At 39.3% G+C, this 10,515-nt stretch overlaps 1 pseudogene; it reads right to left on the bottom strand.

Annotated features, from left to right (window-relative positions):
- Positions 1 to 395: 395 nt before the first annotated feature.
- LOC124554323 lies at positions 396 to 512 on the bottom strand (annotated as a pseudogene).
- Between the last annotated feature and the right edge of the window lie 10,003 nt (positions 513 to 10,515).

The following is a 10,515-nucleotide window of genomic DNA, read 5'->3' as shown; positions in this document are numbered from 1 at the left end:
AAATAACGATGACAATCTGAAATTGGTAAAAAGCAGGATAGGTCACTCCGATTTTCCAAAATTAGCTGAATATTACCAGATACACAAGGATATTCTGTTTAGGAGAAGAAAGAAAATGAATGAAGATCGACGTATTTGTTTCCCAGAACAACATGTAGATTTATTAATTGATTTTTTACATGGGAAAAAAAGAAGCACTCCGTCGTCAGGCCACGAATGACCTACCGGGACCATCCGACCGCCGTGTCATCCTCCGTGGAGGATGCAGATAGGAGAGGCGTGGGGTCAGCACACCACTCTCCCGGTCGTTAGGGTGGTATTCTTGACCGAAGCCGCTACTATTCGGTCGAGTAGCTCCTCAATTGGCATTACGAGGCTGAGTGCACCCCGAAAAACAGCAACAGCGCATGGCGCCTGGAAGGTCACCCATCCAAGTGCCAGCCACGCCCAACAGCACTTAACTTCGGTGATCTCACGGGAACCGGTGTATCCACTATGGCAAGGCCGTTGCCTATTTATACATGGGAAATATGGACATTACCGGGTCCATAAGTGTATTGCTAAATTATGCAAGGTAGTGGTTTTTGACAACATGTGGTGTAGAGTTCAAAAGAGGCTAGAATCCTGTGACAAGTGTCAAAAAGTACGAGCAAGTAACAGAATTATACAGGAATATATGTACTCTGTGGAACCTCAGAATAAACTAGATTTAGTAGCTGTGAATCTTTTCGGCCCTCTGCCAGTTTCAAGGGAGGTTGTGAATATGTGTTTGTATTGGTGGATGGATTTTCAAATCATGAGAGGTTTTATCCTAGTAAGGAGGCTAATTCCAAAGTAATTGTGAGTAAACTGGAGAAAGATTATTTTGTAAACGTTGGGATGCAGAAAGCCATTTTATCAGATAGTGGGACACAATTTATATATAAACGATTTGAAGAATGTTTGAATAAGAGAAACATATAAAGTGTTAAAATTTCGGTCAATTTTCCACAAGGGAATATGTGTGAAACGATAATTAAAGAGCTAAACCATCTCTGTAGAACATGCCGTCACAAGAGGTACTCCGCTTGTGCCAATTACTCAGCATATTTCGAAGATGACAACGCTATCGGCAAAATACTTCCAGGACCCAGCAAGCTGAAATGACTGTCTACACTAAGTTTGTTGGTCCCCTTTTGGAAAATTATTATGCAGTTTAGGATCTTTACCATATGGCATTGACTGAGGACATCCAATAAATTCAAAGAACGCAGCTCGTTTTATATTAATGCGAAATGGACTCGTTGGAAGAGATGGTCATTAACACGAACGTATTTCGACGAAAACTTAGTCGCCAGCTGACTTCTCAAAAAGTGAAAATACTTTCAAAGCGAGAAACTACGGTGGTAATGAAATAAGAGAGATTAGAGCTCGCACAGAAAGATCAGTGTGTTCGTTTTCCCTGTGCACTGTTTGAGAGTGGAACCACAGACAAATGGTTCCAAAGCAGTTCGATGAGCCCTCTGTCTGGCACTTAAATGTGAACGGCAGAGTAGTCATGTAGATGTAGGTGAAATACTTCTCCAGACTACTGGAAGGTGCGTGGAAGAAGTTACTTGGCCGTTGTACCACTGATAGGCAGAGTGATGATGTTGGATCCCCCCCCCCCCCCCTTACCACAACTTGATATCTTGATTGTGGCGACAGTTTGGTCAGTTGCATAGCTGATGTCTAGGTTAGGATGAGAAGTGGTAATCTAGTTGAGAGTTGATGAATGCCAACTAAAGGTTGTGGTGGCAGATGGACCTATAGTTAGCCTCAACAGTTAAATATGCACAATGCACTTCTCATCATAAAAAGTAGAAGTGCAGGGTAAATTCAGAAAATCTATATTAGATAATGGACAATGTTCCGACAAGTATCTTGATATGTATTATAGGCATATACAGTACTTAAATTAAGACAAATGCAAAGGTGTGGGCGTTCACTACTTATCTTACAGATACCTTTGCCAACACCACAATATATATGCAAACTTTTTGCGTGTGCCTCGAAGTATCGCAGTTTGGCTTTTAAATGGAATATCTGTACTTCCCTCTCTCTTCTTTTGCATGTGATCAATGTATAACCGAATCTTTATCAAGAATTTCTTGGCAGAAAATTTAGGGTTATGGAACGGCTTTAACAACGACAGAGTGCAAGTTCCAATGTGCTGTCAGAAGTTGGTCAGTTACGAATTTGAAAAACGCATAACTAGTTGAAAGAAACAGCGAAGAAGTAATCAGTTTTCACCCTTTACAGGCGACAACATGCGAGTTCCGTTGCACTGAGGCGGATCACCTGGCCAGAAATAGCAGTTAGCACAAGGAATGTCAGTTATTACTGAAGCAATCCCTTATTAGTTATACCAGCATTTTTCATCTCCAGTTTAACGTGACACAATACTGCTCAAAATAACCAATATCAGAAAGAACTTTCGATTTTTGATTGTTACCATTTCGAGCAATAAACGTAGACATCGAACAAATATTCAAAAATTCTAAGACTATTATGCATTATTCGTTCCAAGGTACACACAATCGTTATATCAAATGAAATAGGTAAATCAAAGAATACTTAGTCCATCCACAGTCTGCTGCTTTTCTCGAAAAGCAAGGAGGGGTTGACTACTTACTGATTTAAGTTTTTAAACGATTAGTGTTGGCACAACTTCCTTTCTGTTTCATTATTTCATAGAAATGACAAATAATAATGCTTTGTGTAAAATTTTAGCGTTTTCCTTTGATTATATCGAATGAAAAACCAATTTTTCATCAAATATGTCTCTAATAATTAAATGGAATTTGAATGCAACTGATTTTTGACAAAACCAAAAAAGCTCTTACAAAGAATTCAAATGAACAATTCAGATAGTAGCCAAAATTCAGCATTATTTAGTAACACTTACGTGACAGTAGTTAACAAAACAATAATTAATTAATCTACTGGACAACATTTAATATCTGTTCATTAACACTTGCTCCCTAATGTATTGATCTGCAAGACGAGTTAATCAATATCATTGGAAGATGATGCAAACCTGTTATAAGCCAAACCCGTTTTTTAAAAAAAGTTTATTTAAAAATGCAAATTTTACCACCACTGATATGGCAAACAGACATATTAATTTCACAATTGGTTATCGATAAAAAATAAAAATACCTGTTATAATCGTGATCAAAGAAATACCGGAAAAATTAGTTATACGTAACTAGAATACTGGTATCCATCTTAACCAGACGGTTTTTTGCATCTTTCGTTAGCACACTTACTTGTCAGCGCCTGTCAGATGCTACTTGTAAGTAAATACTGTGATGAAAGGCCGTGTTACTTTGGTACGATGCTGGACGATGTGGATAAGGTATTCATATCCTGCACCACTACCAATCGCGCCGAAGCAACCGGATGTTAACAGAAGTAATGTCACAGACCACGACGCCACGTTTACATCTCAAAAACTTAACATACTGATCCTGATTCACGAGTATACATGATACATTGACCTGATTCACGCATATAAAGACAACGCCCATCAAAGCCTGTGGGTATTGGCCACTGTTTCAATGTTCCGATACAGTGTATCGATACGTGGAACTGTTTCAGTATTTCGGAACGGCTGTGGTTCACCGTTTCATTCCGCCCCTGTCTCGGATAACCGGACCGGATTCGATCTCGAGCCAGACACAGAAACTGTATCGTTGCTTCAAAATAAGGCTGTTTCAGTCCACCTGTGCTTGGAAGGGACTAATTGTATCGGAACAGTGATGTTTCATTCCGCTCTGTGTCGGACGAGATTCGGGCTCGGCACAGGTACTGAAACACAACATACCATTTCGTGAAACACTTTCAAGAGTGTCGAAATCTTTTTTGACAAGCAATAGCATGAAGCTTAAGATATCCAAAAATAAAGCTTCGTTTCTATCTGACTGTCCTATTCCGAAATGGCGTAACATCTGCTTTATAAACACTAACCAAACAATAAAACAACGCATACTATTCACATTCAAAATAATAAATATGTGAAAATCATTCAGTTAAATTACACTTTTTTATAACATGCGTTTCTCTGGTCACGTGCAGGAATCATATTAAGAAACGAAATAAGCCTACAACATTTTGAATAAAAAAAAGGCGTAGAATGATAGTTATTAGATAATACATAAATTTGATGTAGGTATAATTGCAAGCAATCTGTTTGACATATCACTGATAGTGTAATGGTGAACGGGAAGGGTTGGGAAGCATGGTGAATTTATAGTAACGGTTCGAAACACCTTGAAAGACAAAATTTTTTCTGTTATATTTGGTTATTTATTCGAATTATTTGTGAGTCTATAGTCACTGTGCCTATTACCCACAATGATTCCCTTTGTGTGCATGGAAATTAGCAGGATGTGTATATTACCCATACTAACGGAATGTGGGAATCCCAGTAGCATATCCGTTGTTTCTGCAGTTTGCTCGCACCTCCAGTTGCGTTCGTGGTGGCTCTTCTGTCTTCAGCTATGGCTGTCCTCAGCCAAATGAAAAGTATGAAAGTCACACGACACGAAAGCAGCGCATTTGCTTCAGGAAATACGAAACTGGCAAGACGCCTAAGTGATAGTTGCATACTTTCTGCGACATCATTAGCGCTCTCGCACCAGATTTATGTTTATGTGGGCATACTTGTACAGTAGACATTCAAGATGATAAAATGTGTAGGTTTATTAGATTACAAAACACAAACTGATTCACTGCTCCGAAACAGCGTTTCGAAACATTACACTTCACTGTCTTATTTGTTACGAAACGGTTACGGGTCTCAGTTCGCCCAACTGTAGTACACTACACTTACGCCACTCACTTCTTCAATAGATAGGGCTTGATCCATTCACTTGTTTATCAAGCCCGCCAAAAATTCAAGTCGATTGGAGATATTGTATGATCAACCTACACCTCGAACGTGACAAATTTATAGCAGTCATCATGGGACAAGATAACGAGTGTGAGACGTTTTTGTCGTAAATCGCTCAAGTGCAAGATGATTCATATGTATGTTATCCAATAATTAAAAACGCATAGCCGTTCGGATGAGCTGTAGTTGCACTATTCTATCACGAAACTTTAAACTGCGGTAGTAAACTCTACTGCCACAATAGGCTGTTAGCGAACGGCGAGGCGGCCACGAAGCTTTCGTTTGACGTCACCAACAGATGGCAGCGCGGTAGCTGAACGACAGCGGCAATCGTTTTTCGCGGTGGCGCGGTTGCTGCAGGAATTGGCGTTCCCAACTGGAAGCGGCAGACGCTAGCGGCAGCCAATGGCTGCTTTGTTTGCGTTATACTCTTCCATGTCTTTCACGATTCATGTTCACTTTTTTCACCGTGAAGAGACTGGAAGAACTACAGCCCATGATGTTCACGGTCTCATTATGTGGTGGATAACATTTGGGAAACTAATGACAACAGAACAGAAACGTTCTCTGGCTCTAATTTTAACTGTCAATATTGACAGTTGCAGTACCTAAATACAGGTCACTAGAATGATAATACATTACCTTTTATACAGCAGACATGGATTTATTATTGAAGAGGAATTACAGTTGATCCTCAGTGTTTGCGATATTAAGATCATATATTCTTATCGCTTTCAATCAATCAATGAACTACTATGACCATACTCAGCTCCATCTATAAATTGACATTAACGTTGTCACAACGAAGGTAACATTCAGATAGTTAAGGAACAGAAAAATTTAAAATGTAATGAGAGACTGGAATTCTGCAGCACAGACCGGAAGAGAAAACAGTACAACATGGGCTCGGGATAAGGAATAAGAGCGGAAGGCAAGTTGCAGATTTTTGCACTGAGCGTAATTTCATCATCGCTAAAATTTGCTTAAGATTCATGAAAAGGGATGTATACATGGAACAGAGTTTTCGAAACCAGATTTTAAATTGTATTGCACGTGCAGATGTTGACTGACGATAATTTGTTATAAAGTGTAAAATATAACCACAGAGATAGCAAAAGGTAATAAATTAAAGTGCTGCAACGTGAATAAGTTGTCGATACCCTTAAATGGATCATTTGGCAACGATTGACAGAAACACAGGAAGGAATACACTACGAGACGAATGGGCTCCTTGGAGACAAGTAGTGAAGACAGCAGAAGTAGAAAATGGAAAAACGGCGCAACAGACATCCTCAGGCAACACACGGTGTACTGAATTTAACTGACAACACGGGAAGATACTAAAACGAAGTAATACGGAACACAGAAGACTATAAAGATGACTTGGACCGAAAGTGCAAAACTGCAAATCACGAATAACTAGGAGAATTCAACAGTCTTAAAGTTTCCTCTTACCCTTCTTGCTTTGCGATTTTGCACCTGGGGAAGATAAATGCCGTAGATAGGAAAATTAAAATTAGAAAAGCTTTCGGGCGAAGAAATGTAACGGTGCAAATATCAAGAGCTTAGTTGGCATGCCAGAAGTGCGCATGGAAGTGAAAGCTGGAAGCTGTAGGGTGGGAGTATATTGGCGAGGGGCGCTATACAATCGAACTTGAGCACAATTTTCATACCTGAGATAAATCTGAACACGAGAGACAGTACTGATCCTTCCACTTATCTCAGTAGATAGACAGAAGAGAAACAGACCTACGTCTTTAGGACTTCTACATTTAAAGTAAGCTCTAGACAAATCAGTGGTAAAACAGAGGGACACAAGATTTTCTTTAAATAGTACAGAAATTGGACTAGAGTTGTAGGAGTTCAAGGACTCGAATGGGAAGCAGTAGCTGAGACAACAGAAGCACAGAGGGCATAAAATGCAGACTGGCAATAGCGAGAAAAGTGTTTCTGAAAAGGAAACGCTTGCTGACATTGATTATAAATTTAAATGCGCGGAAGTATTTCACGAAGATATTTGCATGGAGTGTAGCGTTATATGTAAATGAAACGTTATGACGAGAAGACAAGGGATGATTTTGAAAGTGACGCTACAGAAGGATATGAAAGACTAGATATGTAGATCACATAAGTAATTAGAACATACTGATGCTAACTGGGGAGAATGAAACTTCGGCACAACTTGTCTAAAAAAAATAGATTCGATTGACAGGACATGTTCTGAGGTATCAAAGGATCGTCAGTCTGATAATGGAGCCGAAATTGTAGAGGGACGCCAGGGCTTAACAAAGGCAAGCAGATTCGAATGGATGTAGGATCAGGAGTTACATAGAGGTTAGGAGGCTAGGCCCGCTCACCCACCGTCGTCGCAACTGCACTGATATCGCTTCCACACTTCCGCCTTCGGCAGCGGAGCTGATCTCAAGTTTGTGTACATATATTGTCCCATCCTAGTTGAGAACCAGTCCCTCCCGTGTGGGTCGGGCATAAAACATCTTTCTAATGTTTGTTCCCCAAAATAATCTGATTTAGTTACCTTTATTGTCAATATGTCTTCGTTATAACCTATTATCCATTTGTAACAGGTTGATCAGCTTTTCTCATAACACTTGAATGTTCACAGATTTAATTGTCTATGTACTAACTGATTTTTGGAATTTGTAAAACATAGAGTAAGTCTCGTATATATTCTGTTTTATTGACACTATTCACTTCTTAAATTAATGAGAAATGGCACTGTAGAATCGGGTCTAGTGAAGCAGGGGATACAACCCGAAGGCTTTGACCAATGACGTCATACATTAGTCATAGATAGTAATGTCTTCACTTCGAGGCATTGATAATAAAACAGTTCTGTGTTCCGGATAAGCGCTATCATTGTACATTAAAATTATTCGCAATGACATTGAGGTAATTTGGAGTATTAGTTTGTTATTGTAGAACAATTTATACTGTCTTATTTTCTTTTATAGGAATGGATTTGTCTGTTTGTAGTTATGTAATTTTCGTTACTGTCTGTTTAGGCGAGCTTCGGTTATTCCTCAATATTTCCATGCACACGGTAAGTTCACTTTTCCATTTGCTTCTTTCACTGTATTTCACTATTTTGACATATTTCACTGTATTATTCCACAAATATGTGTATTTTCGTGTTGTTAAGTTCGTAATAGAAATTTGTCAGCTGTCGACCTTCTTTCGTTTCCCAGCACTAGCATCAGTACGACATTTTCGAATGTGTACTTGCTATATCACAGGCGAAACCCCTGACACAACTGAAATTTGTATCCCGTCCTTCACTTCGCCTTTACACCGACACTATATACGGTCAATTGGCGAGCAAGATACAAATGTTGCGTATAGCTATATAGCTCAAGTAACGAATGGGATACTATTAGCGGCCGACCACGGTGGTCTCGCGGTTCTAGGCGCGCAGTCCGGAACAGCGCGACTGCTACGGTCGCAGGTTCGAATCCTGCCTCGGACATGGATGTGTGTGATATCCTTAGGTTAGTTAGGTTTAAGTAGTTCTAAGTTCTAGGGGACTGATGACCACAGCTGTTAAGTCCCATAGTGCTCAGAGCCATCTACTATTAGCGTCCAAGGCAACAAGAAAACTGTACCCCATAGTGAAGTACGGGATACAAATTCTACAAGTGTCGTCTTCTTGTCTCCGTGTAGTTCAGTCATGGTACAGGTTGCAAATGTAACTTACGTCTATTTCCACCTTTTCGTTACCAGTGTACATATATAGAGGTCAACGGAAGTCTGGTATACATATATTACATACGTAGGTCCTTCTGTCATCAGTAGTACTGATATGTACGTAAGAAAGGACTGTTAGTAATAGCAGAGACGAAATAATCAACACATCTAAAATTTTTATCCCGTGTTCCACTTATCGTTTACTGAAGCGGAGGATATATCGTTCAAGTGAAGAACAGGACAGTAATGCTAGTGAAAACGAAGAAATCGACTTACGACAAACTCATATTCCGTACTGTACTTAAGCAACACACTTCGAGTGAGCTTTTAATTTGTATCCGGTGTTTCCTCTACGGTTTAGTGAAGCAGGGGATACATAGTTCGAGTGAACAACAGGACAGCAATGCTAGTTGAAACTAAGAAATCGACGTACGCTGAACTTGTATCCTGTACTGCACTTAAGCAATACAGTTCTAAAGAGTTTCGAGATACAATTGACATACATGTAACGCGATGTATTCTTTGCTAGTAATATATTTCATTCATTTCATTTCATTGTATTTTGCGGAGAAATACTAATATACAAACACGCGATATCGTTAACGTGAAAATGCGTCTGGCCCTTATATATGTGAAGTACAGTTTTTCTCTCTTACATTCCTTTGTTTCTGAACATTCTTCTCAGCTCTTTCATCTTTGCAATACATGCTCTCTGGCCAATTCTAACGTCATTGGTCAAAGCCGACGGGTTGTATCCCCTGCTAAACTAGACCCGGAGAATCGATGGATGAGTTGATCCTGGTGTGTGTCGTTTCGGTATAATAACTGTCAGTCCGTACCACATTCCTTCGCGTTACTATCACCAAAGATATGATTTCCCATGAAACTGTCCTTTACCTTTAATATCTGATAAATCACAAATATGTCTCTGATTTTGCAATGTCTAAGCTTCTTAATTCTCATGACACGGTATTAATTATACGTTCGAGTTCTTTCAATGTCTGTTCAGCACAAATTTAGTGTTTTCACGGGGACTATATCTCATGTCTCGTTTATTTCCCGAATCGCGTTGACAACGATCGGCAAAGATATTAGTACGATAAGGTCCACCTATTTTCTATATATGTAGGTAGTATCTGTTCCCCAAAGAAGAGATACCATTGATGACCGTGCAACTTCTCGAGAATGATATAATTGGACACGCTAGCTCCAAACATGCGTTGATCTACGTGTCCCAAATTAAGTATGCAAACGCGTGTTTGCAGCTAGGGTTCGATTTATCATTTCAATTATTTTCTGCCCAACATCTCAAAATAATCTACTCTCCACCACTCCAATGTCTAATCCTGTTATGAGAATGATATTTAATTAGGTTTATAATCCCTAACTTCCACCTACCACAGAAGACTGCGAACATGCACCATTGAAAACAAAGACTTAAAAGAGCTAAAAATGCTGTGCATTGGTTTATATATTACATTCTAAACAAAATGCAGCTCTCTTATGTCTTCCTTGGATTCCCTTTGTACTACTTCACGTTACTCTATTTCGAATACCTACTCTTTGTAAAATTTTAGATGACTATTACTTCGAAATACTACTACCGATTTTTGGCTCGTATGTCATTTCGTATTACAGAATTTAATCTAATATTCGTTTCCGTATAGCCACTCTCTAAAGAGCGGTTACAAGGCTCATCATTCGTCAGACAGGTCAGTAGCGTATTTGTTTGCTGAATGTCTGTTAAGTATAGGCTCTAGTAACATATCACTTGTCATAGACGAGGGTCACTCAATACATATCGCAACACATTTCTTTTTCCTGAAAACAGATTCTTATTTTCGATTCCCAAACCCCGTGCTATTCCTCACTCTTCTGGATACAAAACTTTTGAACAT

Source organism: Schistocerca americana, chromosome 11 (assembly GCF_021461395.2).
Source record: "Schistocerca americana isolate TAMUIC-IGC-003095 chromosome 11, iqSchAmer2.1, whole genome shotgun sequence".
In the NCBI taxonomy this organism is placed as follows: Eukaryota; Metazoa; Arthropoda; class Insecta; order Orthoptera; family Acrididae; genus Schistocerca; species Schistocerca americana.
This window is presented reverse-complemented; position numbering and strand designations above follow the sequence as displayed.